Consider the following 22,497-nt stretch of genomic DNA (forward strand, 5'->3'; position numbering starts at 1 on the left):
CTGCTGCTGCTGCTGCTGCTGCTGCTGCTGCTGCTGCTGCTGCTGCTGCTGCTGCTGCTGCTGCTGCTGCTGCTGCTGCTGCTGCTGCTGCTGCTGCTGCTGCTGCTGCTGCTGCTGCTGCTGCTGCTGCTGCTGCTGCTGCTGCTGCTGCTGCTGCTGCTGCTGCTGCTGCTGCTGCTGCTGCTGCTGCTGCTGCTGCTGCTGCTGCTGCTGCTGCTGCTGCTGCTGCTGCTGCTGCTGCTGCTGCTGCTGCTGCTGCTGCTGCTGCTGCTGCTGCTGCTGCTGCTGCTGCTGCTGCTGCTGCTGCTGCTGCTGCTGCTGCTGCTGCTGCTGCTGCTGCTGCTGCTGCTGCTGCTGCTGCTGCTGCTGCTGCTGCTGCTGCTGCTGCTGCTGCTGCTGCTGCTGCTGCTGCTGCTGCTGCTGCTGCTGCTGCTGCTGCTGCTGCTGCTGCTGCTGCTGCTGCTGCTGCTGCTGCTGCTGCTGCTGCTGCTGCTGCTGCTGCTGCTGCTGCTGCTGCTGCTGCTGCTGCTGCTGCTGCTGCTGCTGCTGCTGCTGCTGCTGCTGCTGCTGCTGCTGCTGCTGCTGCTGCTGCTGCTGCTGCTGCTGCTGCTGCTGCTGCTGCTGCTGCTGCTGCTGCTGCTGCTGCTGCTGCTGCTGCTGCTGCTGCTGCTGCTGCTGCTGCTGCTGCTGCTGCTGCTGCTGCTGCTGCTGCTGCTGCTGCTGCTGCTGCTGCTGCTGCTGCTGCTGCTGCTGCTGCTGCTGCTGCTGCTGCTGCTGCTGCTGCTGCTGCTGCTGCTGCTGCTGCTGCTGCTGCTGCTGCTGCTGCTGCTGCTGCTGCTGCTGCTGCTGCTGCTGCTGCTGCTGCTGCTGCTGCTGCTGCTGCTGCTGCTGCTGCTGCTGCTGCTGCTGCATGATTCATCGTGGTGCATGATTTACCGTGGCCTGTTGACCTCGTAGGCAGTACACCGCAAACAAGGTGAACAGTAGTAAATCAGCATCTCTGCCCTCGAGGCATGGCTGCGGACGAGACGCTCCGAAATGTCATGGTCACAAGACGTGCCGCTTCTGTGAGGCCACATATGAGAGACCGGAAAAAGACGCTGGGTAATTCAGGAGCACTCGTGCTAACTTCTTGCTGCCAAGTTGCGTGCATTGTAGAGTAGCCTCGACGATGCTATATGAAACAACGCCGACCTTTGTTTGAGGTGCTACAGATAGGACTCATTTGCTCCTTCAGCCGAACGCGACGATCATTTGTGCATCCAAACAAGAATGTCATCTGTCAAGGAAGGAAGTTGGAGTATCATCTTTTAGCGGAGCCTGTGGGAGAAAACTGGACATTTCGAATAAAAATTTCGTTAGCGTTAACGTTAATTTCGTTAAAAGCGACGTTGAAACGCGAAATGCGAAACTTTCAGACATCAACTTGGCAAAATACACAGACGTTGAGCATACATCCATTCTAGCACACTCTGCGCAGCAGTTATTTTATGAGAGACATGGAGATCTTACCATAAAAGGTAGAGATGTAATACCTGTACTGAGCGCGCAGTCTTCTTTTCACAAATGTGGAAAGAACGCTGCAGACGAAGTAATTGTCTTTTTAATAAAAAAATAAATAAATAAATATTGCCTCCTCCGGTAAGCTCTTCTATATAAATATCCTGCCACTATGAATTAGCGGACACCTTTTTTGTCGAGCGGACTGAAATATGCATGACGACTTACTGGTGGAGGCGCGCGAATAGGTAAATTTCTCATTCGAATCGAATACGAATATTTTAGGAAAGCGAATGTCATATTGAATATATTTCTCAATTTCACTTAACAGGAAACATGAAATTTGCACGGAGTTCATTTGGTAAAAAGGAAAGGTCAGGCTATATACCTTATTTCACACAAGCATTTAATATCGTTTCAGCTAGATGTCTGGAGAACTGGGGAGTTCGTACGAACGAAATCACTCTTGTCATTTCTCTGTAGCACCAATACAGTGACAGTAATGGACCGACGAAAAACCGCGTCACCTGATACACAAGTTTTCGTTGAAGAAGAGAAATGGGGGTACTAAAGAACCGCACATTATTTTCAAGGCCTAGAAAGGGGCTGAGACTGGCAAAATAAAGGATATCAACTAATTCGTTTAAAGACTGCCTAGAAGTGAGCCATCCTTATTGATTGACTGGAAGGTATTGAGCAGAAGTCATCCGTTTTACGCTCTTGCTCACAAAGTGATGCCTCTATGCGAGAACCTCCGCTCTGCTGCAATTGTGTAATTCTCGACTTGTCCTCGCTTCCATCATCCTTATTCGAGACTCGAATAAGGTGCGGCTACCTCTTATATATTGGGTCACAAGGTATGTGCAACTGGTCATGTGACATTGCGTAAGTACCCATTTCAGGCCAATGCTTCTAAAGGAGTACGTGGCATTGGGGCATGTGCCCGTAATGACAAACTGAGCAAGAGGCAACAAGGCAACAAGCTGCTAACAGAATATCGAAGAAATCGGCTACACAATAGGAAAGCTCGCGGCGAAAGCAGCCGAACACGCAGAGAAAAGTGTACAAAAATGGCACCAAACCGTGCATTGATCATCAATTGATCAAAGAAGCTGGCTACATAGAAGCGAAGAAGAAATAATGGGGTCATTGTGTCACACTTACGTTGTTGCGTCGCGCTTCAAGGAACATTGGGCTGTATTTGCGTCATTTTCGGTACATTTGCACAAATTTTCAGTCCGCTTCCATCATTTTAAATTAAATTACATAGGGTTTTACGTGTCAAAACCACTTTCTGATTTTGAGGCACGCCGTAGTGGAGGACTCCGGAAATTTCGACCACCTGGGGTTATTTAACGTGCACCTAAATCTAAGCACAAGGGTGTTTTCGCATTTCGCCCCCATCGAAATGCGGCCGCCGTGGCCGGGATTCGATCCCGCGACCTCGTGCTCAGCAGCCCAACACCATAGCCACTGAGCAACCACGGCGGGTTCACATCATTTTGTACAAGTGTTTTCGTCGTCATCCTTAGTGAAGCAAGGTGTGACACCGGCCTAGTTAGCATTCCATATTTATATAACCAGAGCAAAAGCAAACACGCAAAACGAGAAGTGGCAAGGACCGGCGCTGATTTCCAACTGACGTCTCATTACAAAGAAGGATGAACACACAGCCTCGCGCACGTGATAAAGAATTTGCTCACTTAGAGTCATCTGCATGTGGAACGCTGCCTTAGGCTTTGGTGTCTTTCATGAAGATTTGCAGTAAGCTTGATAACTTGCACAAATATATGTTGTGATCACGGGTGCGAGGTTGTAAATTCGTGCTTTTTGTATCAAAACGCTACTTCGAAGGCAGCACTTCTCCTTATCGCATTTTTTTGTGTTCTGTGTCTGCGTTTTGGCTGGTTATATCACTACCATTCTTACTTTTGTATAATATCTGCTTTAGTATTTGCGCAAACCTGAAAGAAATATTAGGTTACCATGGATTTCACCAGAACCATAGGGTGAGCCAAATTTTTTTTTTTATTTACTTAGGCTCCTTACTAAAAGCATATGTTAGAAGTTCCTTTTGGAATGTATATTGGGCATTTCCTTGTACACCGGGAATGGCACACAGAATAAGAAAATTAGCCGTTAGTTGATATCGTCCAAATACGCTGGAACCTACGTTTGAAGACAGCTTTATTTTATGCTCTCTTGCTTTCTTTCGCCTCTCGCTCCTTGTAAGCTTTTCTTTTAACTGACCAGCGTTTAAGGCCACCTGAATTACATGCGCTGACTTGCAGTGGGTAGATCCGCCGGCGCTAATTCTCACTTTTTATCATTGAAGTGGAAAGTTTTCCGAACGAGAAGAAACTCAACGCTGTGTCAATGCACTTCACCAAGAAACTTTGCGAGGGACCACGCGACGCTATGCGAGACTTTTGTTTTTCTTCGTGAATGTTGTCCACACCGCTAGAACTACATTAACTCTGAAAGCCCAATTTCAGCTGTCACGAAATCGTGTGGCCTGAAACTCCGGCACCGCCAGTCTTGCGTGTATTTTTAAGTGGTTAGAGTGGTTCTTCGTGTAATAATTTCCAGAAAAAAGGCAAACGTATATCATTCCTCACGTTTCGCCTGCCCGAAACGCCCCAGAGGAAAAGTTAATTTCTTTGAGTAGTTGCTTTCAACGTCGCAACCAATTTCAGAAAGCAGAACTATCCACGTGCTCGTCAAAGTTCAGCAAGCTATGGATAAAATGCTCTTTTGGTTGAGCCGGATGCCACTGTTGCTAAAGGTCGCGCTCAGGCGGCGTAATTATATGCGTGTATGTCTTTTATTACTCTTCGTCAGTTTTTGAATCGCGTTAACTTTCCTGAATGGCGAAATATTATCGATCTTGCGCTATGTAATATGTGAATTCCTTATTTATTACTATTGAGTCCACTTGAATGTCTGGTAGTCGCATACAGGTTTATTCCGTTGTTAATTTTTTCAAGTTATTACTTCAATTATGTACTGTATCTTGAAAGGCTATTACGATACAACTTTAAACGAGTGCTGAAAAACCAACAACTTTTTTTTGGACAGCAGTTCTGAAACTGTAAAACCGGTAAGGAATGTGAACACCTCGTCATGTTGTAGAAATGACAGGGCCTATGGCTGCGTTTCTAATCTCTTTTAGTCTTCGTACATCGCGCTCTAAAAATGGTCATCAAATAGAGCAAAATCTCGGTAAACGGAAAAAAACATGAACAGGACGGCCACTTAAACCAAACAACAGCCTTTAACATGGCTGTTTTTGTATATGGTTAATGCAGAAAAGCTTTTGGTATTCACAGCCAGACGTTTCGCAAACGGAATCACACAAGCAAGTCCTGAAGGATGTTTGGAGAAAGAGGCCCGACCAGAAGTATATGTTTTGCAACCCGCGAATGTATTCAATGCAGAAAGTCATCCTTAAATGGTAAAGACTCAAACCGACAAGATTTTGACGGAATGTTAAGGTACAGCATGCATAGGCCTGTACAGCTTCGTGACGACTCCGCTCACCCCATGGACGACCAAAATAGGACAACCTAAATTACGGATGTCTTACTGAGGGCCACTAGACACCTTGGACTCCCACGGCACGGCCGCCTGTTATTGGGTCAGCGAATGCTACAATAACAGACGTTTCTTTGTTCTAATACATGACTGGCGCCTCCTCGAAACCAAAACAAATGAAGTGTAGTCAATTCGGTAGCTTTCAACCACGCCCGACACAGGACGCATTACAGCGATGTCAAAGGTTCAGAGTTACAGCCAATAGGACAGGAATACTGGAGCACACAACCCACAGCAACGAAAGAAAAAGGTCCCTCGCTACGTCGTCTTCTCAGCGTCTGCTCACTGTCCTATAAATACATGCGTCCCTGGTGCACTGATAGCAACAAATGACTTGGCGCTGTAACCATCAGCCACATTTACATGAATGCAACAGCGGGGCTGCACATCGTCTACATCCTTTCTGAACAGTTTCTTGCCACCTCCATAGCCAACAGCAGGGGTGAGCGCCTCCTTATATGTGTTAACCCGCCCCGCACCGTCTATTCAGCGTCTATAGTTAGCCTTTGTTCGCCACCGTCATCACGTACTAGAGCGAAGTAATACTTTATTGATGCAGTGAACAATTAGACCTTTCGAGCATTCCGCATTATCAACGATTTGCCGGCGATACGATTCCTTCGCCATCTGGCGAGTAGGAATCACACCCATTTTAGCGATCGGCGCCACTTCTGTAGGCCTAGCATCATTAAAACAAACAGATGATCTCAATAATCACGACAAAACACATAGAATACTTTGCCTTCAACGTGACATGAGTATAAGCAGTGGTTCATTTCACTCCTATTTCCTGCTGTCAGGGCGGTAAGCATGTAACAAGCGCGATTTGGGATCGATACGGGTCAACTAGGCTGTATGGATGCTTGCTTGTTGCCACGTAATCATAGTTGTCGGCGTGACCGCCACAGTATTTCACAGTATACGACGTACATGCGAAAAGGGTCTAACGTATCACGTATCGTTGTAACGGATTATGCACCATGCATAACTAATTAAAACTCTCTAATCCCACCAAATCATGCAGTAAAATATGGGTCTGTATTTGGCTGCACAAAGATATTGTCTCTGTGGGCCTTGCATATTCGGCAGTGCTACGAGTTACTTTTCAGGTAGAGTGCAGCTGCTACATAACTTCTTTGTGTTTAACATACCTAACAATGTTAAGAAGCCGCATGACATATAGAGCTGCCACTTCTGTTTTCAGTAAACGGAGCTCCTGTTAATTGAAGCATACTTATCCGGTCCCTTGGGCTTCAGTTTATCAAGATTCTACATTACTAACCCGTAGAAGTTGCCGTTCTCATCAACCTGATATTTTGTTCCAAGGTTGTGTTAAATTGTTACCCCCCACTAAAGGTGTTTATTGAGATGCCAGGTAGAGTTAGTCGCAACGGCCAAGATTAGCGGAGTGCCTATCGAAATTCGCTTACCCAGCCGAAGGTCGTGCTCTACTTCCCCACTCGTCCTGAGTGCCCCACATCCTGTTAAGGCGTAAACCCAAAGCGAGCGTGAGAGTGTCACAATATGTTCTGGTTGGTTCACATCGTGTGTTTCCGTCGTTTCTCTGACCCCTTCGGTCTTTGTCCTTTGTCCTGGCAAAACTATTGGGCCCTCTGTTCGCGGTATAATTCATACGGAATTTTCTTACGTTCCATATTCTTACACATTTTATTTTCTTGCGGCAGTATACGTTCAAGGCGCTTTCGTGCTGTCACCCTTGGGTCCGCCCCCACCACCAGCTCTTCGCGGGCTCTCATGAAATGGACACGCATGCGCCTAGGGCTATAATAGCCTCTGAGATGCGCAGCGCGTGTGGCTGCAAGAGCGACGAAGCCAGGGGTGACCCACCGTAACGCTCCTCTCAACCATCTCTACCAGAGCTAGCGCAGCGTTTTGTTTTTCCCCTGCTGGCTTGAGCGCTTAGGGAACCCACGCTAGCACTGCTGCAAAACAACTGTGTGCACAGACTGGCATGAGCTTGACGGATAGCAAATGTTAAGCAACACCTATCTGCTGCTTCTTTTTTTTTTCAGTGGCGGGTGGGGAGTAGGGCGTCGAAAAATGCCGATGGTTTTGCATCTGTGTCACCTCACTCTCTCCCTCTTTTCTTCGTTCTATTCCACTTTCTCTCACCCCCAGTGAAGGGTAGCAAACCAGATGCTCGTCTGGTTGCTCTCTCTGCCCTTCCTGTCTTTGATCTCTCTCTCTCTGTCTCCTCGCGCGCTTTCAGATGCAACGCCGCTAGCGGCGCGCCTCATGGCTAAAGGGCAAAGTGCCTCGTTAGTAGCTCAAGCGTTACTAACGTTACTAATGTAATAGTAAGGCCCTTGTTAGCGCCAGGCGTTCCAAAAACGGCTTCAGCGCAACGCTAAACCTTCCTGTCGCTTTCAATGACTCGCTTCTGGAAAGAACTGATACATTTTTTCCCGTGTTCGTTAGGCGGTCCTCACCCACGCGTATTCATAAATGCGCCTTAACTTGATGCGCTTGTTTATCATGATCAAAATGACGCCTAACGTGAACGCGTCGAAGGAACCGCAATGAGCGTCTTTGGCACGCTCGCGCCAGCCGTCATCTAAATCATGTAAAATGTGGGCATCAAGTTAACGCGCATTTTTGAATACGGGGGCTAGCAACTTCTCAAGCATCGTCGTTCTAGCAAGTCATCGTCAATTGATGGTTGGGAGAGCACGCCGTGCGTTTGCTCAGATGATGGTCATTTATTCACTGATGGAAAAATTTTGCTACATTTTTTTGAAATAAATATGCAGACAAACCCTTTGAAGGTTTGGAGAAACATTGGGCCCCGAAAAACACCTCAAATTCGACGTGGGTTGAAAGGGTAGGTGTCGCTTTGACGTACCTACGCGTCAGGGCGGATCGAAATCGAAGGAAGCAATGTTTTGACTTGTTTTTTTGGTGTCTTTGGTATACGCGTTTTTCTGCGGGTGCTATAAATGTGAATTTCAGAACCATGACGACTCTTACGTAATGTACTTTAGTGTTGCATCATTGTGCGTGTTTAAGCGTAATCAATATATCCGAAAACTGAAGACTGTACGAGCACTTACCTAACTTTCTATTATTGAGAAACCTCAACTCATAATAAAATATGTCAGTGGGCATGATCTTTCCTGCGCTTGCACTGCAATATCACAGCAGCAAAACCTCAAGAGTATTGAACGTTCTTACCACATGAGCGAGATGGAAAAGCAGGTTGTGGACGAACTGCGGCAATTCTTGAGAAATGTCCTGCTGTAAAATTAAAATCATCTGCAATCCGTTTAGTACATATAACAGGACAGTACAATAAATATGAACTTCATTCGCTGATGAATTCGCTTGTGAAAAGCGATAGTTTTTTTTAACGGGCCTTCGATTTTGCGTGCTTGGCAATCATGTACTAGTGCAGTGCGTTGCCATATACTGCTGTTCTGGGCGGTAAAAATTTCCTGGAGGTACACAGCTAGATAGAAATAGAAGCAACCATAAGCTACTTACATGAAGTGAAGGTGAATGTCGATTCTGTAAGTAGCTGGGTGGACGGTGAACATCCTCCAGATCCTAATATTAGCATGAGGAATTATTCCCACGATTCTGACATGCAAAGACAAGCAAAAAAAATGCTCAATTAACAACGGTCCAGTGTTTCACTCATTTGCCACTTCATTACGATGTCGTCTATTTATACGAAGAAAAGCAAGTTTCTTAACAAAAACACACGAAGCGCGCACTATACGCTGTGCTGCTTTTTTTTTTTTTTTTCTAAACAATGAATTACGCCGCGTTGACGTTCGACAAGTCTAGTTTCAACCTACAAATGCAGAAGGACGAATAACGTAGAGGCGCATTTGCAAATTGCTCCTGTATATTTCTACTGACTTTGACATTATACTGAAAAAATATCCACCACAACCTCCCTTGTATTCGGTGTAGAGCATAAAGTAAGAATGAACAAGCGTCGTCTACGCGGTCGAAGCTATGCTCAAGTCGTAAAACACGTCAAGCGTTATCCCAGCTGAATACGAGCGACGTGGCTGTTACCACTGCCCTCGTCGCGCGAACTTTTCAGCGGGAAGCTCTCCCTGGCGCGGAGCAACTCTCGAATTCAATTACGGCTCGGGAATCTTGCGCGGTTTCGTGACTCGCAAATTCCAGACGCTCTCTCTCCCCTTTCTGTATTCGATGCCCTTCATAAGATGTTTTCGATTGTCCTGTAGGGACGTCGTTTAAACGTTGCATCTTTAATAGAGCAGCGCAGAACCAACGAGCGAAAACTCGGCAAGTCTAATCACACAGAAGAACAAAAACATTTTTTTCCAGAGGCCCTGACTGCAGAATTGTGGGTGAGCAGAATGTTTCTTTCCACTTTGCTGCCACGCATCAGGCGATCGGCTGCGCCGGTGATGCTCACAATCGTCCGCCGGTTTCCGTGTGCTCAAAACAAGCATTGTTATTGATGTTATCGTTTCGCAGCAATTGATGACGGTGCACGAGTCGTGTGTAACTCGATGCGGTGTCGGCTCGATATCGGTGATTCTGTCTCTGCAAATAACGCCACCTGGCGAACGATCGATCAAGCGCGCGCATTCCTCCAGTCGCACTCGAAGTCGCATACGCGGGACATTTTGGGCTCAAGAGACGCGGTTTGTTTTTTGCGTGTTTCGCTTAGTTTCGCGTGAAGGTTAACCTTTGGAGAGTTGCAGCGAGCACGGTGCTGAAGCAAGACAAATTGCCCGAAGCCTCCGTTTCGAAGCAGTTCATTCGTAGCAGCTCTGCACGGAGATTTTCTGAGGGACGCGTCTAAATCAACTCGCACTGAACAACAAAATGGCCGTCTGCTAAATGCTCACGTCAGTTGACTGTCGCATCGCTCTTTAAGATTAATGCACGTGCTGCTCCGAGTATCAGACAACTACTCCCGAACGCTCTAAAGTTCCTCAATGGTTTCGTGATAAATGATGGTAACACAGAGCGTATAGTTTAAGTAAGGCTTTTAATTATATGCGGACTGCGTTTGACTTAGGCTTATTTATTTATTTATTTATTTATTTATTTATTTATTTATTTATTTATTTTCCTTGCGATCATGGTCCTAAGCAATATAGCGAGGAGGGTAAGTGGTTCTAGTAGCTCGCAGTTCGTGGAATAAAGGATCTTCTTAGTTTCCTAGCCGATGCAAGTATACGTATAAAAAATTGGAAACCATGATCAACACGCGAGGTGATGCAGGAACGCGCAGCAAAAGCGGATTGCTTGAGGACAGAGTCGGTGCAGGAAACTTGACGAAAAAGAAGAAACAAGTGATCCTTTCTTTTTTTTCTGCGAGGGATCGGGAAAAATATGGAAGACTTCAGTGTAGAGAGAATAGAAGTAAGGAAATAATTGGAAGTATATAAAAGTGAGAGAACGGTTTCGGGTTTTTCCTTGTGCGCAATGTCGTCTGAATTGGAGGCCATGTTTCGTCAACGACAGAGATGGTCTCATCTCTTGTCTACACGTCTTAACTCACCATTCAGAGTGAAGCTTTACCGGCAGTGGTCTTTTTGATTAGGCAGAAAAAAATAAGAATATCCGGGCAGCACATTTCCCTTATTCGTCAGGTACCATTTTTATTGAGGAGTTCGCTGAGAATATTTGCTTGCGTAGTACTTATTGATCGCGGAACTCGCAAACGCTATTTCGCTCCTAATAGTTATCGTTCATGCGATTAGCCCTGTTTCCTTTAACTTTCTAAAGAGCGTTCTTTTCGGGGCCTAGGCAAATAATTCCATGTGGCATGCATTTCCTATTTTCAGCAATGTGATTTTCAGGTGTACCGTTTTCTGTAGTTCACGACAGAGAAGGCTATGTCAAGATTTTACTACTACCTCTCTTTAGGACGTTCACTTTTTTAGTCACTAAAGAAACTAAGAGAGCCGAGACGGGAGAACGGCTTGTTTTGTCCTCTGTCTATCAAATTTTGCCTTCTGTGGATGTAAGAAAAAGAAAGAAAAAGCATGAATGCCAATTTCGTGCGGAAAACAAATCCCAGCAGGAGGCCCATGTTGTAACCAATCTGCATCTTGGCTTGCTTGGTAATTTCTCTTTCCGTCGCTCAACATTTACTACATCACTTGTCTCAGAATAGCCTTCACACGTACTCTAGCGAAGTGCCGCTATCGTCAGTGAGCAAAGAACAGCATTCAACCGTCTTTCGCTGACGCATCGGAAACATACCTGTAGAGCTATGTCTGGGGTCTACATGTTCCATAGGTCAAGTAAGGTGCTTCAAATAGCTTGAAATCTATATGCTATACCATATTTGTCAGGTCGTCTGCCAGTTGGAACGTCTTATGTGTGTTTACTCACCTTTGCTGCGCACTTTACACAGGGTATCCCACGCGACTTTTGAGAAAACTTAATAAACAATGCGAATGCCACGTATAGGTGGACAACACCAAGGTAACCTTGATTAATATCGCTTGAAGGAGGTCAGGCTACCTTTCTGAATTCTGGCTAATTACATAATTAGTTACAGTTATTTTACGACATTCTCATATATCATAATCAGAGCCACCCTGTGAATCGGAAAATTCTAGGGCGTCATAAAAAATTACCGATCCATGCTTCTGTTGCTCATTAAGTGTGAGATAAAAGTTTTTTTGCAAGCGTTAACGAAACCCCGCGATACACAAAAAATTACCGTGCGGCTAGTCGCGCGACACCTATATCATGTTTTGCAGGCTTCTTTTCTTTTCAGGCTTGGAAAAAAAATTATTTCTGTAGAATGTATAAAGCAAAAGACAAATGGAGCTGCAATATTTTATGATGACCCACAATATTCACAATTTGCGCATCTTCTCAAAGCACAAGCTCGAGGAAAGAAAGAATATGAGAAATTGGCTCGAGGCGCAGGCGCCAGGCGTTTAAAGGGGTATGGTGAGGTAAACGGGTCACCTTGGTGTTGTGTTGTTGAGCTGATTGAGAGGGGAAATGAAACTGTGGGGAAAGGGCAGACGCTGTCCTGTGCACATCGCTTTCTTTCCGCTCTTATTTCGCTCAACAGCACAACATGATGCACCAAATGGGCCAACAGTCAATGCTTCTGGTCACCTTCGGTTTAGCGTTCTAGTTTAAAAACTACTGGACATGTTACTCTGAGAATTTGGGTGCTCAATGGAAATGCATGTTAGCCTAACATGCAGTGTCTTTCTTGCGGCGGCAGCTGTAATATTTCGAAATAACTAAAGGACAAAACGTGACTGAAAACATTGTCCATGCGTTTTGGTATTTGGACAGCCGCAAAATAATAGCAACACAGAAAAATATTTAGCAATAATTCTGTGTTTGCTGCCGTGTGGTCGCTATTATAAATGAAAGGAGAAGGAGACAAAGGAGAGGAAAGACAGGGAGGTTAGCCAGTGTAAGTACTGGCTGGCTACCCTGTGCTGGGGAAAGGGGTAAAGGGAATAAAAGGAGAAAGAAGAAGAAGAGGAAAAAAAATGGAAAAAAAAGAAAATTGACACAGTAACGCGAAACTACGCGCTACAACGTTCAGAGGCGGTCGCACAATTCGCATGTCCTTAAAAACTTCAACAAAGCCCTTAAGGCCTTGAGTGCCGAAGCCCGTCTAGACCAGTGTCCTAGAGCTTCTTCCTCTGTAAAGGGGCGATTGTCCAGTTTTGCGAGAGCGGTCACGAGCACTTTTCTTCGCACTGCGTAACGGGAACAGTCACAAAGGAGGTGTTCAATCGTCTCCTCGCAGCCGCAGGTGTCACAAGTAGGGCTGTCGGCCATACCAATGCGGAATGAATAGGAGTTTGTGAATGCCACGCCGAGCCACAGGCGGCACAGAAGTGTTGCTTCCGCTCATGGCAACCCTGGTGGTAGGCGGAGTTGCAGACGTGGATCCAATTTGTGGAGACGTGCGTTCGTGAATTCACTGGTGTTCCACAGATTCTGTGTAAGCTCGCGGGCGAGGGAGCGAAGACTTGTGGCTGCATCTGTTCTTGACAGCGGTATGGGTGTAATCTGGGCACCATCATGAGCCGACCGAGCAGCGTCATCCGCACTGTCATTTCCTGAAATTCCACAGTGACCCGGTATCCACTGGTAGATGATGTTGTGTCCCTTGTTGATTGCGTGATGGTGGAGTAGTCGGATGTCTGCGACTAGTTGCTCATTTGGTCCACGGTTGAAAGGGGACATCAGACACTGAAGAGCTGCCTTTGAGTCATATAAGATGGACCATGAATGTGATGATTTGTGAACAATAAACTCCAGAGCAGCACGGATAGCTGCGAGTTCTGCAGCCGTCGATGATGTAATGTGAGATGTCTTGAACTTGAGGGTGACGCACTCTGCGGGAATCACCACTGCTCCAGCTGAACTATTAGAGGATACAGAACCGTCTGTGTAAACGTGGATGCGTCCTCTGTGCTGTTTATGTAGCACTGAAAGCATGGTTTGTTTGAGGGCGAAAGTTGACATCTCCGTTTTCCTTTTGACACCGGGAATAACAAGAAGAGCCTGGAGTGGATGGAGGCACCACAGCGGTTGAGATGGTCGTGCTGCAGGCGTGAAGCTCGACGGTAAAGTTCCATGGTTGGCGGCAATAATCTTGCTAAACGCTGAACGAGGTCGAGCGGCAGGAAGGGAGGCGAGATGATGTGATGGAAGTCGGGCGAAGTGCCTGATATGCATCCTTAAGGTGTCGACTTGAAGATACGTGTTGATGGGGTGGTCATGCGCGATGGCTATTGTTGCTGCCGTGGACGCACATCTGGGAAGACCAAGGCAAATTCGCAGAGCTTGAGCTTGTACAGATTGGAGGGCACGGAGGTTGGTCTTGCCGGTCCCACCCAGTACAGGTAAGCTATAGCGCAGGAGACCAAGGAACAGTGCGTTATAGAGTTGGAGCATCCCACTCACAGACGCACCCCATGACTTTCCCGCAAGAGATCTGAGCACGTGGGTTTTCATGAGTAATTTCCTTTTTAGATAGGAGACATGAGTACTCCAGGAAAGGTCTCGATCGATTATCACTCCTAGAAAGCGGTGCGTCTTCTCGTAGGCGATTGGCTGTCCATTAATTCTGATAACGTACGGTTTCATTGCTTTACGCGTGAAAGCGACTATAGAACACTTCTCGCAGGACAGCTCCAGACCTCGTGCTGGAAGATAACCTGATGTTAGTGTGGCCGCTTTTTGAAGTCTGGCGCGCACCTGAGGACGCGTCGCTCCTGATGACCAAATGCATATATCGTCTGCATAGATCGACACATGGACGGATTCCGGAAGGGTATGAACCAGGTCGATGAGCACCAGGTTAAATAGAGTGGGGCTCAAGACTCCGCCTTGTGGTACGCCTCGCTAGGTGTTGCGTTGTGATGACGCACCGTCCTCTGTTTGCACAAAGAATGACCTGTCCTTCAAGAAGCTGGATATCCACCGAAATACAAGGCCGCCGAGGCCGACATCACCCAAGGCGTCCAGGATGGCTTGATGGGTTACGTTGTCATATGCGCCTTTAACATCCAGGAACATCGCCGCTGACAGTCTCCTGAGGCTTTTTTCGTGCTCAGCAGACGAGACAAGATCTATGACGTTGTCTATAGAAGAGCGTCCGCGTCGAAAGCCTGCCATAGCGTCAGGATATAACTTGTAATGTCTAGATACCGCTCTAGACGCGTCAGCACCATCCTCTCCATCACCTTTCCTAGACAACTGGCCAGAGCAATGGGACGATAAGACGCCACGTCTAGGGGTGATTTACCTGGCTTGAGCAAAGGCACAAGGCGGCTAGACTTCCATGCAGCTGGAACTTCTCCTTCACGCCATGAATTATTGTACACGTCTAGAAGTGCATGCCGGGCTGTGTGACCGAGGTTTCCAAGAGCTGCGTATGTCACCCCGTCAGGCCCAGGCGATGAGGAACGTCTGCACGCTGCCAAAGCCGCCTGCAACTCCTCGATGGAAAACAAATTGTCCATACGAGAATCTCGCGAGATTGGAACATCACGGGGATCACGTGTAGCGAACGATGGCGGTAGACCAGCAGCCTTGAAACAGAAGTCCTCCGCTACGTCGATCTCTCTGCGACCTTGATAGAGAGCCAGGCATTTGAAGGGGTGGCGTTGTTGCGGTGATGTTCGAAGACCACGCACTGTTCTCCAAATATGTGAGAGGGGTTTATGCGAATCAAGGGTATCACAGAAGGTTTTCCATCTTAGAGACTGCAGGGAGTTGATCCGACGCTGGATCTTCTTCTGTATGCGTCTCGCCTCCCTTAGGTCGTAGATGGACTTGGTGCGCCTGTACCTTCTTTCCGCGCGACGGCGGATTGCTCGAAGCCGCTCCAATTCTGCTTCGAATTCAGAAAATTTAGGAATAGGCCTAAAAGATCTTGTGGCTTCTTGAGCAGCGGCGTTAATTAGCTTCTCGATGTTGCCAGGCAGACAATCCTGGATCTCTTGGCTATTCTTCTCCATGAGCAACGTGTATTTAGGCCAGTCGATGTGATGAAGAACTGTAGTAGAGTGTGACTTGCGTATGCCGTCAATTTTAACATATGTTGGAACGTGGTCACTACCATGCGTTTCGTTGTCCGTGAACCATTTGACACTGGCACTGAGGCATCTTGAAACAAAAGTCAAGTCCAGGCAGCTGCTGTATGTCAATCCCCGCAGAAAGGTGGGACTGCCATCATTTAGGCAGCAGAGCTCATGATCCGACGCGAAGGATAGTACACGTCTTCTTCGACAGTCCATCTTTAAGCTTCCCCATAGCGGATGATGCGCATTGAAGTCGCCGGTAATAACCCATGGTCCAGGTGTCGCTGTTAAAATTGTACTTAGCCTTGCGCTGTCAAATCGACTCGAAGGTGAAATGTAGGCACCTATGAGCGTGGGTGCGACGTTCTTGCATTTTATAGTCAAACACACATACTGATTGTCGTCATCAGGTGCCACTGGGTGTAAAACATATGTGAAATCGCATCTGATATAAACGAAGACTTTGCTGCGGTCGGTACAGGTGGCAGACATGAAAGCTTCATATCCTGATAGGCGGATGGCGCTCTCAACGTTTGGTTCACAAAGGACGATTAGTGGAAATTTGTTCTTAAAAACAAACGGACGAAAGTCCGAAATGCGCGATTTAATGCCTCTGACATTCCATTGGAAGATAGACGCTTCCTTGACTTCTCTAAGGACCGAATGTAGAGGAGCAGCCATGGTGCTTCTCAAGACCGGACAGTACCGGATACAGGGCATCCAGTATTTGAAGTGCGCCTCGAGCCGCCGGAGTGTGTATGGCGGTCAGTAGTCCTTGTAGCGTGTTCATAAGGGCCCTTATCATGCTGACAACTTGTTTGTCGTTGTTTTGGTTGCTGCCAGAAGGTGAAGCATGATTCGGCGAGCGTGCTACATCTTGTCTCTCCGCTGGTGGATCTAGCCGTGGCAATGGCGGCCACTCCTCGCTTGAGGCAATGATATTGGAGACTTTCTGCTGAGGAATCTCATTGCTGCTATTGCTAGTTGTATGCGTAAGTTTCTGGACTGTCAGTGGACGCGGTGCATCCTTAGCAATAGCAGTGGGTTTCCTAGATCCCCGACGACGTGAGCGTCGACGTCACACCTTAGCGGCAGCCTCCCTGTGCGAGGAACCATCCCTGACCATTTGCCTCAAGACTTTCGCCTCATTTTTCACATGTGGGCAATTCTTCGAAGTTGCATCGTGAGAGCCCTGACAATTGGCGCACTTTTGGTTTTCTGCACGACAGGCGTCGGAGCTGTGCGACCCAGAGCACCGTGAGCAAACGGCAGCGTTTGTGCAAACCGCACTAACGTGCCCTATCCTTTGACATTTCCTGCACTGAAGCGGCTTTGGCACAAAAGGCCGTACAACATGTCGGAAGTGACCGACCTTGACGTGGGACGGTAGGCTGTCTCCTTTGAAAGTTAACTTGACACACTGCGAGTTTCCCAGGCGACGGGCTTGCAATATGGCAATTCCCTCTGTCGCCGGCTTGATGAGTATATGCAGGTCAGCATCGCTTATGGAATTATCTACGTCATACACAACGCCGGCCGTAGAGTCGTGATGGTCTTGTTTATAGCAGCGTACGTTGATGCTATCCAGCACCTTAACGTTGCTCAGAATGTCTAGCGCGCTGCGGTTTGTGCCATCTATAGCGAGGATGTTCTTACGGGCGTTGATCCTTATATCTTTGATCTGACCCGGAACAAGTGCCTCGAGCGATACAGATGTGGCTTGGCGGTTGATCCGGTTTAGATTGTCGCTAGCAGCCACAGGCATATATAAAATGGTGAGGTCTGATGGCTTTCGCGTCGGGATCACAGTTGCCTTACTTGAGGAAGGAGACGTCCTGACGAGTCTTCTCTTTGCTTTGTGCTTCGCTACGGGCACGAAGTCGCTGTCATCCGAGGTTTCATCACTGGTTCCTGAGTAGATCACAGTGTCCTCGCTGTAGGTGTCACTCGGGCGACTAGACCGCTTTCTCGGTGCGGTCGCTGTTGACGTACAAGGACCAGGAACCTCTCCAGGCGACTCCACGTCCATCGCCGTAGTTAAGGGAGTGGCGTCTCCCACAAAGTAGCTTCAAATTCTCAGAGACAAAAAGGCAGCGTTCCACACAGGACACTTCGTCGTCGTCCGCTATTATAAATTGGGTTCTTTTGGGTTCTATTATAAATAGAACCCAAAAGAGCCTATCTGCCCCATTGAGACCGTGATCGTCATGCCTTCGAAGTGTGTGAAGATTTACGAAGGTGCTGCCATCAGGTGGAGTATATTCGTATTGCATCTAAATTCCTCAGTGGCGCAAAGAGCATCTGTATCTGGACATGCAGCGAGGTGAAGTGCACCTGAGAACCAGGGGCGCGGCTGCGTAAAGCTACTGTAACGTTTTTTTTTTTTTTTAATTCCATTTCTGTCAGAAGCCTTCCACGACTGGTGAAAAAGTTTTCGGGTCAGCTGCCCCTCTTGCACGTCTGTCAGGCGACGTCAGAAAAACCGCAAAAGCGTCCAAACCGGTATGACCTGTGTGCACTAATTATGCATGATTAGGGGCAAATGAAATACAAAAGAAATCTTCACTGTTCTACCCTCTTTCCCCATAAGCTCTAAGCTTTTTGGCGAACGTTTTTTCGGGCTGCGCCCACTTCCCCTCTCTGTCACGCGACACCAACAACCGCGAAAACTCACTACGTCAAAGTTGCATGTCGGCAATAAAGATGCATTATTTTATTATAATACCGAACAAAGAGAATTGCTTTGTTAATAGCAATAACCTGCCCCGTTTTGAACGCAGTCTGATATCGATGCCCAACGATCGTTCTGACACTGATTGCTCGGAGATGCCGGCGTCTACAATTTTTAGCGTGACAGCACTACGTTGCTGAGCCTTTTCTACATGTATACTACATCACCCTGCCAATTTCTCTTTGACGAGCATCACTTTTAGTGTTATTTATATACTTCCGTTGCATGCAGCTGCGATTTTCGGCCAACTACCGTAACCTAAGCAAGGGGAAGCGGTCCAATCGCAGACGCCGGCACCGCCCCCCTCATCCGATTAGATACCTTCATTGTGCTAGCCAGGATCCGCCAGAGCCCTATCCACTTGTACGCACTCCTCTCCCCTTGTAAGCCGATAAGATAAGAAAAACCGATTAACTGGGCAATGCTATTTCGTCTCAAATCAAACAAAAGTGATTTCCTATAAACGCATAGAGCGATTGATTCGGCTTTTCAAACAATCTATCCGTTTAGCACCCAATGTCTGTGCCGGCGGGTGCTTAAATGTGACGTCAGAAAATTGGAATAAATTCATAACTTAATAATGTATCGCAATACGACCAGAGGTAACCACTGATGTGGCAATGCTCCACTATACAATTACAAGCTACTGTATGTTTACAAGTACATTACGGGGTGAGATGTTATGTTGTCCTGAATTTATTTGACCTGTCTTCAAACAATACAGATCAAGCATTAGAGTTGCAAGGCACCTATACTGGACAAAAGGCTTTACTAATGAAAGCAAAATATGCAGGTAGCGGTCACTGTGCGAATTCATGTTAGGGGAAGCATATTGCGCCTCTCTCGGTTGAAGCGAAATTGCTGGAGCTCGGTTTGCTATGGTGCAGTGGAAAGAAAGAAAAGTCAATAACAAGTAAAAGAAATTTTCGAAGTACACACACGCATTTACGGCCGATCGTTCGTCAATCAATCAACCAATCGTAAGTGGTCCCATTGGCTCCTGAGAATCGTCGCAGCACATTTGCGGCTTCGTGCAGTAATGGTATGAGAAGAAATAGTCACAGGAGCTTGGCACCCAAGAGACCAGCACAATCACCAAGTTTATTACGAGGATTACTAGAGGGAACTTCGGCGCTCTTATCTAGGCGAGCTGTGGCTAGGGACGAATCGGCCAGCATAGGAACGATATGGGCTGCACGTGCATTTGCCTAAAACATTACTTCGTGGTTTCAAATGGCTTTGCAACATCGCAACTGGATCACTGTCTAATAGATCGCCTGTTAAATATGCAACAATCCGAAGTGATAGCATGTACGTGAAGCCCTTTCATGTTGTTGTGCCTATTGAAATATGATCACTTCAAAATTTCGAAACGTAAAGCGCAATAAATAACGCCACGAAAGCCTCCGAAGCTATTAGCATGAAGAATATGCAAATCCACGTATTAGCAATCGTTCCTATTGTAGCGGAACGTTCGCAGCACCAGCGTTTTCCATAGAAAACAATTTGTGCGGAATCACACATAACAAATGATACAAAGGGGGTTTTCAATTCTGCTAAAAAATGTTCGTCGGAAAAGGCAAGGATAACGGGAAACCAGACCATTGAGCGTGCATCGGCATTCGAGTGCACTTATCATGCTATCCTCTCGCCAGCATAAAAACGGCAGGCACGGGTACTTGGCGTTGGGGAAACGTGAGTCCCACTTCAATATTGCGAATACTGCTGCTATTATGAAGTGAAGCCAACGCTGCACTCCGCAGATAACGTTTTTTTTTCGCTAGCGATAACAGCGACCGCATTGCTGATGGTTTCACTTTAGCATTTGATGATGGATAATTGATGGAAGGCGTGCCAGACATCGGAAAGAGTGGCGTGTCTCTCACTCACTCCCTCTTTCTCTTTTTTTCCTTTCGCGAAGGAGCTGCGTGCTTGCAAGAAAGCGCGTCTATTTACGTTTACATTTTCTGACGTGAAATCTTTGTTTTTCTATACTTCGGATGGGGTCGCTTTTAAAGCCGCACGAAACGAAAACATGTTATAGCATTATCTTTTATATCTTTGCAGCCATATTAGCAACATGCCTTACTTTGGTATCCCTATGCAGAGAACAAAAAAAAAAGGTCATTACCCGATCATTGATGTCCTGTGTGCCAATGATGCCTTCGTCGAGTCAGGCACGTCTCAATCGGAGCTAAATTCTGCCTCGCGCGCGGTCTTCATAGAGGGTATACTTCGGCCGTAGATTTCTCCACCCGAGCAGCAATAGTGACCGCGTTCAAAAAACCTCAGAATGCCATCGTAGTAGGCATAGTTTATGAAACTCACAGTGGTGGTCACCTGAAATTATGAGGCCTGCAACTGCGCAATTTGTGCTAACCGCAGCGATGGTGAAATGGTTGAGCGTCCGCCTCGCCTCTCATTCGGCGGAGTTACTGGGTTCGAATCTCGGTGCCAACGTAGACTCACCGTATGTTTAGTTTTGTAATAGATAGAGATGCACCAAAACTTGGCGCTCGGTTGTTTATGTTTCATCTCGAAAAGGGAGGCCCCACAGTGCATGGCAAGGGTCTCTGGGCATCCCTGGTCCCTACCCATCGCAACTTTAGTGAAAAAGCCGAGCATCCGGCTCCGCTGCCGGAAGCAGACCAGTGCTGCCACAGAGTGCCTACCAGTACAAGGGAACCTCCTGCTTTGTGCTTGGCACCTATTGGAGTTCAAGGCGCGTGAAAGCCCACTCCGCCTATTCAGAAGTCGGCGACGAGGCAGGTGTTCGCCTCAGCTTGGTTTTAGTATACATTTCAAAACAGTATGAAGCGAGAAAGCTGCAAGATGTCACGCCATCCGAACAGCGTTTTAGTTAATATTCTAGTCCTTAGAGACGTCGACGTTAAGGCCAAAATACATGGAGCGAACTTTCACGACGAAGTTCGGGCGGCAGAAAATCTGCCGCGGCGCGACGTAGCATGTTCGTCGGGCTGCGCTACCTGGAGCGAAGGCACGGCGGGTGCCGCCGGCGAGCCGCTGCATTGTTATCAATGTGGCTAGACGAGGCAAATGCGCTGTAGTGAAACACATGACACAAAAAAAAAGCTTTAGTGACAACTATTATCGCTTTTGAATTGCGGAACACTCTAAAAACGCGTAAGATTTTGTTTGCAAATGATTTCTAGTGTTTTTTATGTGTTTGGGACATTCATGTGCCGATGTAGCTTAAAGAAAGCGGCGATGCTATGCGTTCTGGCAACACTGGGCGGGTAAACAACTTTCGGCTCCTCCAACTCCGCGGCTCTGTTCTGTGGCTCAACGCATGCGCGCGGCACGCTTCTGAACAGCCGAAATGAACTTGTCGGTAAATTCCAGCCGCGCCGCTTTGGATGCCATGAATACGAACAGCGGGAGACCGGCGTGAACGTTAGAGCGGGATCGGGATACACGGACAAGCGGGGAAGCCTAGTCGGAAGTCGGGGCGGATAGTGAGACCTGATTGGCTCGCTCTGGGGCGCCGCTTGTTTGCCGCTTCCGGTATCGTCGACGCCCGACGAACTTTTCTGCGCCAGCTAGATCGGCGGCGAACGACGTTTTCTCCGCCGCCGCGCGTCGCGCATACATCGCCGGGCGTCGAACGCCGACTATTCGTCGCATATTCGCTCCATGTATTCTGGCCTTTACGCACGACAGGCAGTGTCGCTCAGAAAAAAAACAACCGTTAGAATGATCAAGAAACACATCGCGCGAGGATTTTTTATTTCTGCAGCGGGACGTAGGGCACAAATTGCAGTCCAAGGAACAAGAACAACCTTTACATTTCTCCCAAGTGCTAAATGATGCAACCTCAACCTGAAAACCGATAATGGAGCCTTTTACTGCAGTCGCACCAACAACTTACTGGCGTGGCTAAACAGACAAGCGCCTTTCTCTTCCAAATCATTTGAGTGGTGTAACGAAACGGGACACACGAGGTCAACAAAGCGTTATTAAAAGCGTTCCTCCGTCGCCGGACATAAATATTAAGAAGAAAAAATGCCCGAGAAAGGACTTCATGTACCATTGCTACCTCTTTATAGAACGTCGAAACGTGTTAAAGCGGTAGCATTTATTTCATCTTCCGTCCACATTGCACTTTGCAAGTTTCTG

General features: G+C 47.3%; 1 protein-coding gene across 18 annotated transcripts in view; it reads left to right on the forward strand.

Annotated features, from left to right (window-relative positions):
* Positions 1 to 22,497, forward strand: part of LOC129384282 (uncharacterized) — a 667,107-nt gene that overhangs the window by 425,600 nt on the left and 219,010 nt on the right. For 4 of the 18 annotated variants that reach the window (XM_072290004.1, XM_072290006.1, XM_072290008.1 and 1 more), the window contains one exon: positions 9,418 to 9,440. The exons of the other annotated variants lie outside the window; for them this stretch is intronic. The gene's annotated coding sequence lies outside the window, so the exon portion shown is untranslated. The remainder of the gene's footprint in view (positions 1 to 9,417; positions 9,441 to 22,497) is intronic. 18 annotated transcript variants of the gene reach the window in all.

Source organism: Dermacentor andersoni, chromosome 8 (assembly GCF_023375885.2).
Source record: "Dermacentor andersoni chromosome 8, qqDerAnde1_hic_scaffold, whole genome shotgun sequence".
NCBI classification, from domain to species: Eukaryota; Metazoa; Arthropoda; class Arachnida; order Ixodida; family Ixodidae; genus Dermacentor; species Dermacentor andersoni.